This window comes from Misgurnus anguillicaudatus, chromosome 20 (assembly GCF_027580225.2).
Source record: "Misgurnus anguillicaudatus chromosome 20, ASM2758022v2, whole genome shotgun sequence".
Taxonomy (NCBI): domain Eukaryota; kingdom Metazoa; phylum Chordata; class Actinopteri; order Cypriniformes; family Cobitidae; genus Misgurnus; species Misgurnus anguillicaudatus.
This window is the reverse complement of record NC_073356.2, coordinates 20,542,279-20,550,212: the sequence shown is the minus strand read 5'-3', so window position 1 is coordinate 20,550,212 and position 7,934 is coordinate 20,542,279.

The window sequence follows — 7,934 nt, the reverse complement described above, 5'->3', positions numbered from 1 at the left end:
TTTTATATTAAAAGCTGCATTTAAGCTTTGTATTGCCTAAATCCTGAACTGGAGTAAAAAAATCTACATTTTAAAGTAATCCAATATTTTATCTCTTAATACTATATGTGGTTCTAAAAATTTAACTCTGAACAAGCATTACTGCATCACCATACTGTAAACTGTGACCATTTAGTGACATACTGTAATATTATAGTTCCCTGCTAATTCTCATCTTGACTTTTTAGCATCTAATGTTATCTAAATCAGAAATCAGTTATCCTCTACACATTTTATAGTTTCAAAGCATATTTGATTACAGCTCTGTGAGGTCAGTAGGGGAGAGAGAGAGAGAGAGAGAGAGAGAGAGAGCACATCACAGCAGTCTGATAAAAAGAGTTTCTTCTGACTATCTGTATCACATCATCTCAGTCTGACTGATGTGTATGGGCTATTTAAATATTGATGAGGAAAATCTCTTGCTGGTTCACACAGAGCCCAGTTCGGCTTCTTTCCAACCAGTATTATTTATGTATGAACAAATTTATGTATGAACAAATATGATTTATTAATTCTGCGCTTCAACTCCTCAGATTTCTAACAGTTGCGATTCGCCAAAAGCATTTGTATCCAAAAAAGATAAATGCATGATAAATAATGTTGAGCAGTGTCTTGGGAGGGTAGACAAATGTGATTACTTGTGATTGATTTATGTATTTATTGTGGTCCATGTTCCTTGTGATTGTGTTAAAGTGTTTGTGTGGTGCGTGCTTGCATGAGACCTCATGCAGCTGTAATGAGGGTTTCGAGCACCAGGGAGGTTTGTGGAAATTTGGAGTGTGGCAATTAAAGGCAATCACGCTAAACTATCCGACAGACATCTGCAAACTCAAGGCTGAATGGATATCTATAAAGGCATGTATGGGCTGAAAGCATCACTGCAGTCTGATGGAAATAGAAAATTATTTTTATTTATTTTTCCTGTCCTTGTTTTTTGTCAAATAAAAATGCAACCAAACAATAAATACAGAATTCTAGAAGCAACATTGGCCCATTTCCAGTTTGGCATGAGGACTCTTATTTGTCCAAACTGTGGAAGACAGCTGAACTTTTTGGGAAACCAATTTAAATACATTAAAAGTTCTTATATTTGCACAGCTTATTGATGCTGGTGCCACAGATATTGCACAGATGTGTGGCGTTCAGTGTTGGGGAAAGTTCTTTTGAAAGTAATGCATTACCGTACTTTCCGGACTATAAGCCGCACCACCCGCATCATTAAAAAATGCATCAAGACGAAATAACATATATAAGTCACAGTAGACTATAAGTCGCGTTTATTTAGAAAATTATTTTTACAAAATCCAAGCCGGAGAACAGACCTTAAATCTGGAAAGCCAAGTTATTCAACTAAACAATAGCACACAGAACAGCAGGCTGAATAGATGTCTGTACGTTAAAGTAATACTATCAGTTATTTAAACGATAAACCATAGCATACAGAACTTACCTGGAAGGTTGAATAGACCGAACAAGCCAACTAGTGTGACGTTCGCATACTCGTCATTCCACATTACTGTATCCATTAAATTACATAAATACAGAAGCAGCATATAGCGGACTCTCGTGGCTGTAGACGGTAATGTTGTCTCTTGCCTCATTAATGTCAAAATTAATTCATACTGACTTACAAGGTGCACCTGCCTATAAGACGCAGCATCAGCCAAGTTATGAAAAAAAAACGCGGCTCATAGACCAAAAAATATGGTACAATATTAAGTTAGTTCCAAAAAAGTAACTAATTGCTTACTTAGTTACTTTTCATAAAAACTAAAGCTTACATAACTTTTTAGTTACTTTTGCGTTACTTTTTCTTGGCTGAGGCTTGATCTCTTTCAGGCCTTGCAGGTGTTTTTATGACTAAAAAGTTCGGCATTCAGAAATTGCAGATTTTATCACAAAAATGTCGAGCTCTGGTCTGCCATTTCAGTTTCTGACTCATACTGTTCCCACACAGGGGTGTACGCATGGAGTATAATGTGACTACATTCAGTTTAATTCAGTATATATATTTTTAATTGAATTAATTAAACTAAAAAAGTAACTTGCATTACTTAAAAAAAAGGAACTCAAATATTAATGTGTACATTTTAAAAGTAATGTGTTACTTTACTCGTTACCTGAGAAAAGTAATATTATTACGTAATGCACGTTACTTGTAATGCGTTACCCCCAAAACTAGTGGCGTTATTTAAAAAAAGACTTAATTTTTTTTGTTGAATCAACTCGGATTTACAAGTCATTTCAACTTACTATTATTTATCTTGACTAGAGATGAGTTGTTATAACTACAGGTGAGTTGTTATAACTCATGAAATTAAGTTGACTGTTCTCAACTATATTTTTTAAGTTGTGACAACTCATCTCTGTTGACATGACTTGTAAATCTGAGTTGATTTAACAAAACATTTTTAGGCAGCAAAAAAATTTTTACAGTGCATACACACAAGTTTGTGTTTAAATTTTGTGTAAAGGTATTTTTATGTAAGTTGTCCATTTGAAACAACTTTACAGTTTACAAATTGCTTTTATATTTTGAAACGATAAACATCTCACAGAGTATAAAACTTACACACTCGCCAGTAAATGGATTTACATGAAAAAATGGTTTATTCAGCATCTGCCTAATGTCTCTCACTGTAAACACCGTGTGTGTGTGATCATGTGTGTGTGTATAAAAAAAACTGTCATTGGGCCAGTTTGTGTACCCCAGCTGAGTGTGTCATATCTGAAGGTCCGGTGTGGACCGGCTGGTTGCATTTCACAGGTGGATGGACACATTACTTCCAAATCCATCACTGTGAGTTCTGCCTGTGCGAGGGAGACACTCAAAGTTAATATCCCCACCAATGTGCTTGAAAGATCCAAGAGCCCAGCGCACCAATTACATCTTCAGAGCTCCATTCTTCCTCTCAGCCCAAATTGCTTTGTTACTGGAGTCTGGAGGCTGTCACACAGAAGTTTGAAGTAATAGAGAATGAAAGCAGGCCAGGAGCAGTGGACCTGATGTAAGAGGTGTTTTTTAGCGGACACTGCAGGGTCTCAGTGTGTGGAGTTGGCATTGGGTTTCACTGTGTGAAAATGCCTTTAATATACAATAAACGGACAGCAAAATGTGCCTCAGGCAGTGTGGTGATACAGTGCCCTTGCAAACTCAGAATTTTTAAGTAGCTTTAAAGTAGGAGAGAATGTTACAATGAGTTGTTGTTTTCCTTCATACTTTTGAGAGTTTTTAAACTGTTTATGCAGGGATGTGTGAATTATTCAAAAAGTTAATATATTTAAGTAAATGATTTTGTTATTAATGATGATTGTTAAAGGTGTTTATACAGTAAAAACATGTTTTCGAAAAAGTTTGAATTGCTGTATACTGCGCCTCATCTTTTTTTGAAACACAATAGCTTTTCTGACTAAACTGATCTGAATAAAGGAAACCTTAATTTTCTTGCCAGCTATTCTGGTTTTCAGTTTTAATGCCCTTTTGTACTGGCAAACAAAACTCAAATGACAGTAATCTGCTGAAGCGAGATGCAATAAATGATTAATCAGATTTATCCCGTGGTTACATGAGACTCTGCAGCGCAGTTCACGTTCAGTAGGTCATGTGAACGCTCTGCTCGTTCGCTGATGATCAAAATATTCATTTGTGGGTCATAAAAAGCCACTTTGTGGCAGTCTGCTGGATGATTGTTTTTTGTTCAGCGCATACACTTGTCTCTACATTTTAAAAGCTGAAGAAATTGTCACCTCAGTGTCTCGTTTTTATGTTCGTGTATTTTTGTCGTTTTTGTAGCTTGCCTTTTTTATGCGAGTATATTCCCATAAAAGAGTTTCTGAAAGCAGCTTATAGCTTGCGTGCGTAGAGAATGCATGATTTATTTACATGTTTATATTTATGCCTCTACGTGTGTTGTGCTGCAGGTCACGCGCGGCTTAGGCTGGTAGATAACGCTATTGTGGGAATTTGGGATCCTGCATTCACTAAGCCCATAAAGTGATTTTTCCGTGAGGCATGGGTGAATATAAAGCTATGGTGAGCAAAACCTTAGCCTGTTAGAGAGAAGTGCAGGTTCAACTGCAGGACACATGGTTCACCGAGGGGCAGAGGGTAGACATAGTCTTTATTTAAAGAGACATAAATACAAAACAACCGTGGCATACAATGCATACATGACAAAAGATGCAAATTCTTTAGATGAACCTTGTTCCTCTTTTAAAAGCTGCCATGCAATGAAGTTAAAAATTTATTAAACTCTTTTATCAAGCTCTATTTCCTTTGATGAAAAGGAAAAAAATGCTTTATAAGGAACATGGTGTATCATATACACATACATAAATACTACAGTATTATCAGTGTGCTATTTGTGTCTTAGGTAGATAATACAAATAGTCCTTTCTTCTGTAGACAGGCAGAATAGGTGTACTCAGTACTAGACATTTTTCATTATTTACTTGCTAGTATGTTATCTGCTGTTGTTTATTTCTGTAAAGTATAAATGGAAAAATGTTAAGGAAAATTAGTTGTTCTGGTAACACTTTACTTGAAGGGGTGTTCATAAGACTGACATGACACCTTCATCACGAAATTGCGTGACTATTTCACGCATGGACCAGCGTGACAATGTCACGCTTTGCCGCGTTTGAGCGTGAGCATGTCACGCTTTTCTGTTTGTGTCACTGTCACGTATTGGTTACTCAACTTTTTTGTCCTATTTTCAAACCATTGTCGCTTTGGTTTAGGGTTAGATTTGGTGCTTGTGTTATATGTCACTTTAAGTATTTGTCACTTTAAGTATTGGTTTATTAAAAAAAAAGATACAATACTTATTCTTTTATATTTTCTAAACTTTAACCAATTGTCACCTGACGTTGGGGTTATAGTTTGTTTAGGTAAGGGTGTCATTTTATGTAAATCTAACCCTAAACCGAAGTGACAATGGTAAGTTGAGTAACCAATACGTGACAGTGACACAAACAGAAAGCGTGACATGCTCACGCTCAAACGCGGCAAAGCGTGACTTTGGCTGTTTCTCAATATGCGTTATTCAGCGATCTTGCGTCCTCGTGTCCTCGCTCTACGTCATCATTAACGGTCGAAGTTCATTTCAATTCTCAAGAATGCAAGGACAGAGGACGCATGAAAATACCCGGATGTGTTCTTGATATCGAGGATGCATAGAGTGCAGACTTGCTGAAATCGCTTTACGCCCCAGAAGTCATTGCGGCAAAACTTCCGAGTTCGCTCTTCCAAGGTCGCCTGGCAAGACCGATCTCCACGAGGACGCAAGTCCGTTCTTTGCGTTCTTGGAATTGAGAAACAGCCATTGTCGCGCTGGTCCATGTGTGGAATGGTCACGCAATTTCGTGATACTGGGTTGAATCATGACATGACACGTGTGATGAACATGAAGGAGATTTTATGCACATTTATGACAATTGTCATTAAGTGTCATGTATTTAATTATGTCATTTTTATTGCAAGGATGACATTGTTTAAGATATCTTTGTTATGAAAACGTAATGTAAACCAATACATCATGTCATTTGTTATTTATCAACTTATCAAACTTAAGAAACTACCTATCTACCTAGGGTTCACTTTACATTAAATTGTCATTTACATGTAATTAAGTGTTAATACTGTCAAATAATTTTAAATACCTTAATAAAATGCAACAGACAGGACAAATATTATACTTAACTTTATGTATCTGCAAAATACATAAAAAAAAACAGAACTTGTTCTTCCTCACACAAAGGGTTCTGAAATTTCTGAAAAGAAAAAAACTAACAAAACATTTAATTTAATGTAATTAACTTTGCAGCAATATGGACCCAACGATGCATGGCTTAACACGGCTTAACATAGTGTTTTCAATTAATTCAAGGTGAATCTCAAAATGCATTTTATCAATTTTAATTCTTCTTCTTATTATTATTATTATTATTGTATAATTGATTTCATTTGATAAACACACGAAGGAATAAAAAAAACATTATGAAGAATATTCATGATGTTGTTATAAAACTATATGACAGAGTATTAACACTTAATGACATTTTAATGACATATTATATTTGTACCACTGTAGTTGCAGCCCAGTCTCACAAAATTTCGTTATATAGTCACATAAATGTTTTATTCTTTTTTCGTAATATATCACGAATTTCCGCTGATTTTCGTGATCGTATAATGAATTCCCGCTTTCGTGTGATTATCACGTATTGGTTACTCAACTGTTTTGTCATATTTTCTTACTATTGTCGCTTCAGTTTAGGGTTAGATTTACATAAAATGACATCCCTACCCAAACCCAACTCTAACCCTAACGTCAGGCGACATATAAAAAAAGAAATCCGAAAAAATAGTATAAACCAATACATAAAGTGACATTCTAATGTAAGCACCATATCTAACCCTAAACCGAAGCAACAATGCTTTGAAAATAGGAAAAAGCAGTTGAGTAACCAATACGTGATAATCACACGAAAACAGGAATTTGTTATACAATCATGAAAAAACTTGGAAATTTGTGATAATATCATGAAAAAAGAATCAAAAAGTTATTTGAATACATCACAAAACTTTGTGAGACTGGGTAGGTAGTTGAGGTCAAGAAAAATATTCATGACGCTGTTATAACGCTATATGACAGAGTATCAACACTTATTGATATTTTAATGACAAATTCGATTTGTATCACCGGTAAAAAGTGATCAGTTGTGTTGTCTTGGTAATGTCAATTTGTCATGACAAGTCATGATGTATTGGTTAATGTCAAGTTGTCATAACAAAGACATCCCAAACATTGTAATCCTTGCAATAAAAATGACATAATCAAACAAATGACACTTAATGACAGTTATTATAAATGTGCATAAAATCTCCTTCATGTTCATAGCACGTGTCATGTCATGATTATAAATGTGTCATGACAGTCTAATGAACATCGCTTCAACTAAAGTGTTACCGTTGTTCTTTGTACTTTTCAATGATTGACCACATTTGTTAAGCAAATGAAGTAACAACATCAATGTACCATTAAAATGTAGTGTATCTGAAGCAGCGCAAAAGTTATTCTCTGCCACTGTTCCCTTATACGAAACCAAATATAAAATCTCATTTATGTAATTTATGTTATTTATGTTTTATATCTGGGTTTAAAATGTTTAGATCTTTGAAAGTTTACTGCAAATTTTCCTGTCAGAGACAATAAAGTATATTTAATTTTTTATTTAATTTCATAATCTATATGTTATATAAGCTGTATATGGATACAATCTACGAAATATTTTGTTTGACAAATAAATGCATACTGATTTTGAAAAGTACTCTTTTATTAACTTTTTGTGGTTGTTAGTAGTGTTTTTGGCAGAAATTTGCGTAATGGATTTGGTGTTTTTTTCTTTCATGCCTCGATTTTTACACTCTCCTATACTGCTGTTTTAAATTGTTGTTTTTTCTGTAATGACTGTGTGATTTCGACCCATTACCTTTAAACAGCAGTCAGTTTCTTCCTGAGAGTCTCTATTTATGAACCAATTAGTGTGCGCTGAAATTATTGCGAAAAACATGAAAAGCAGAGGAATCCCATTTCCTTCTGGCACTTGTGCTGTCGAACAAGCCTACTGTTACAAAGCCCTCAAGACCACATAACTCCGGTTATTAATCAACAAAGCTGATTGTTTTATTAAGTGTCTGCAATTCTATGGACCACTTGTGTGTTTACTATTAAAAGCCTTTCTTCGGGGGTCTGCCTGTGCTGCTGGCTATGTAGATGATGTCTAGACGTGGACACGGAATTCCGCTTTTCCCCCCGGATCTGACTGACGGTAGATAGATGCGGATCGAAGCTGATGGACCATTAGCCTCCCGCTGAGGTTTCCAGCCTGTG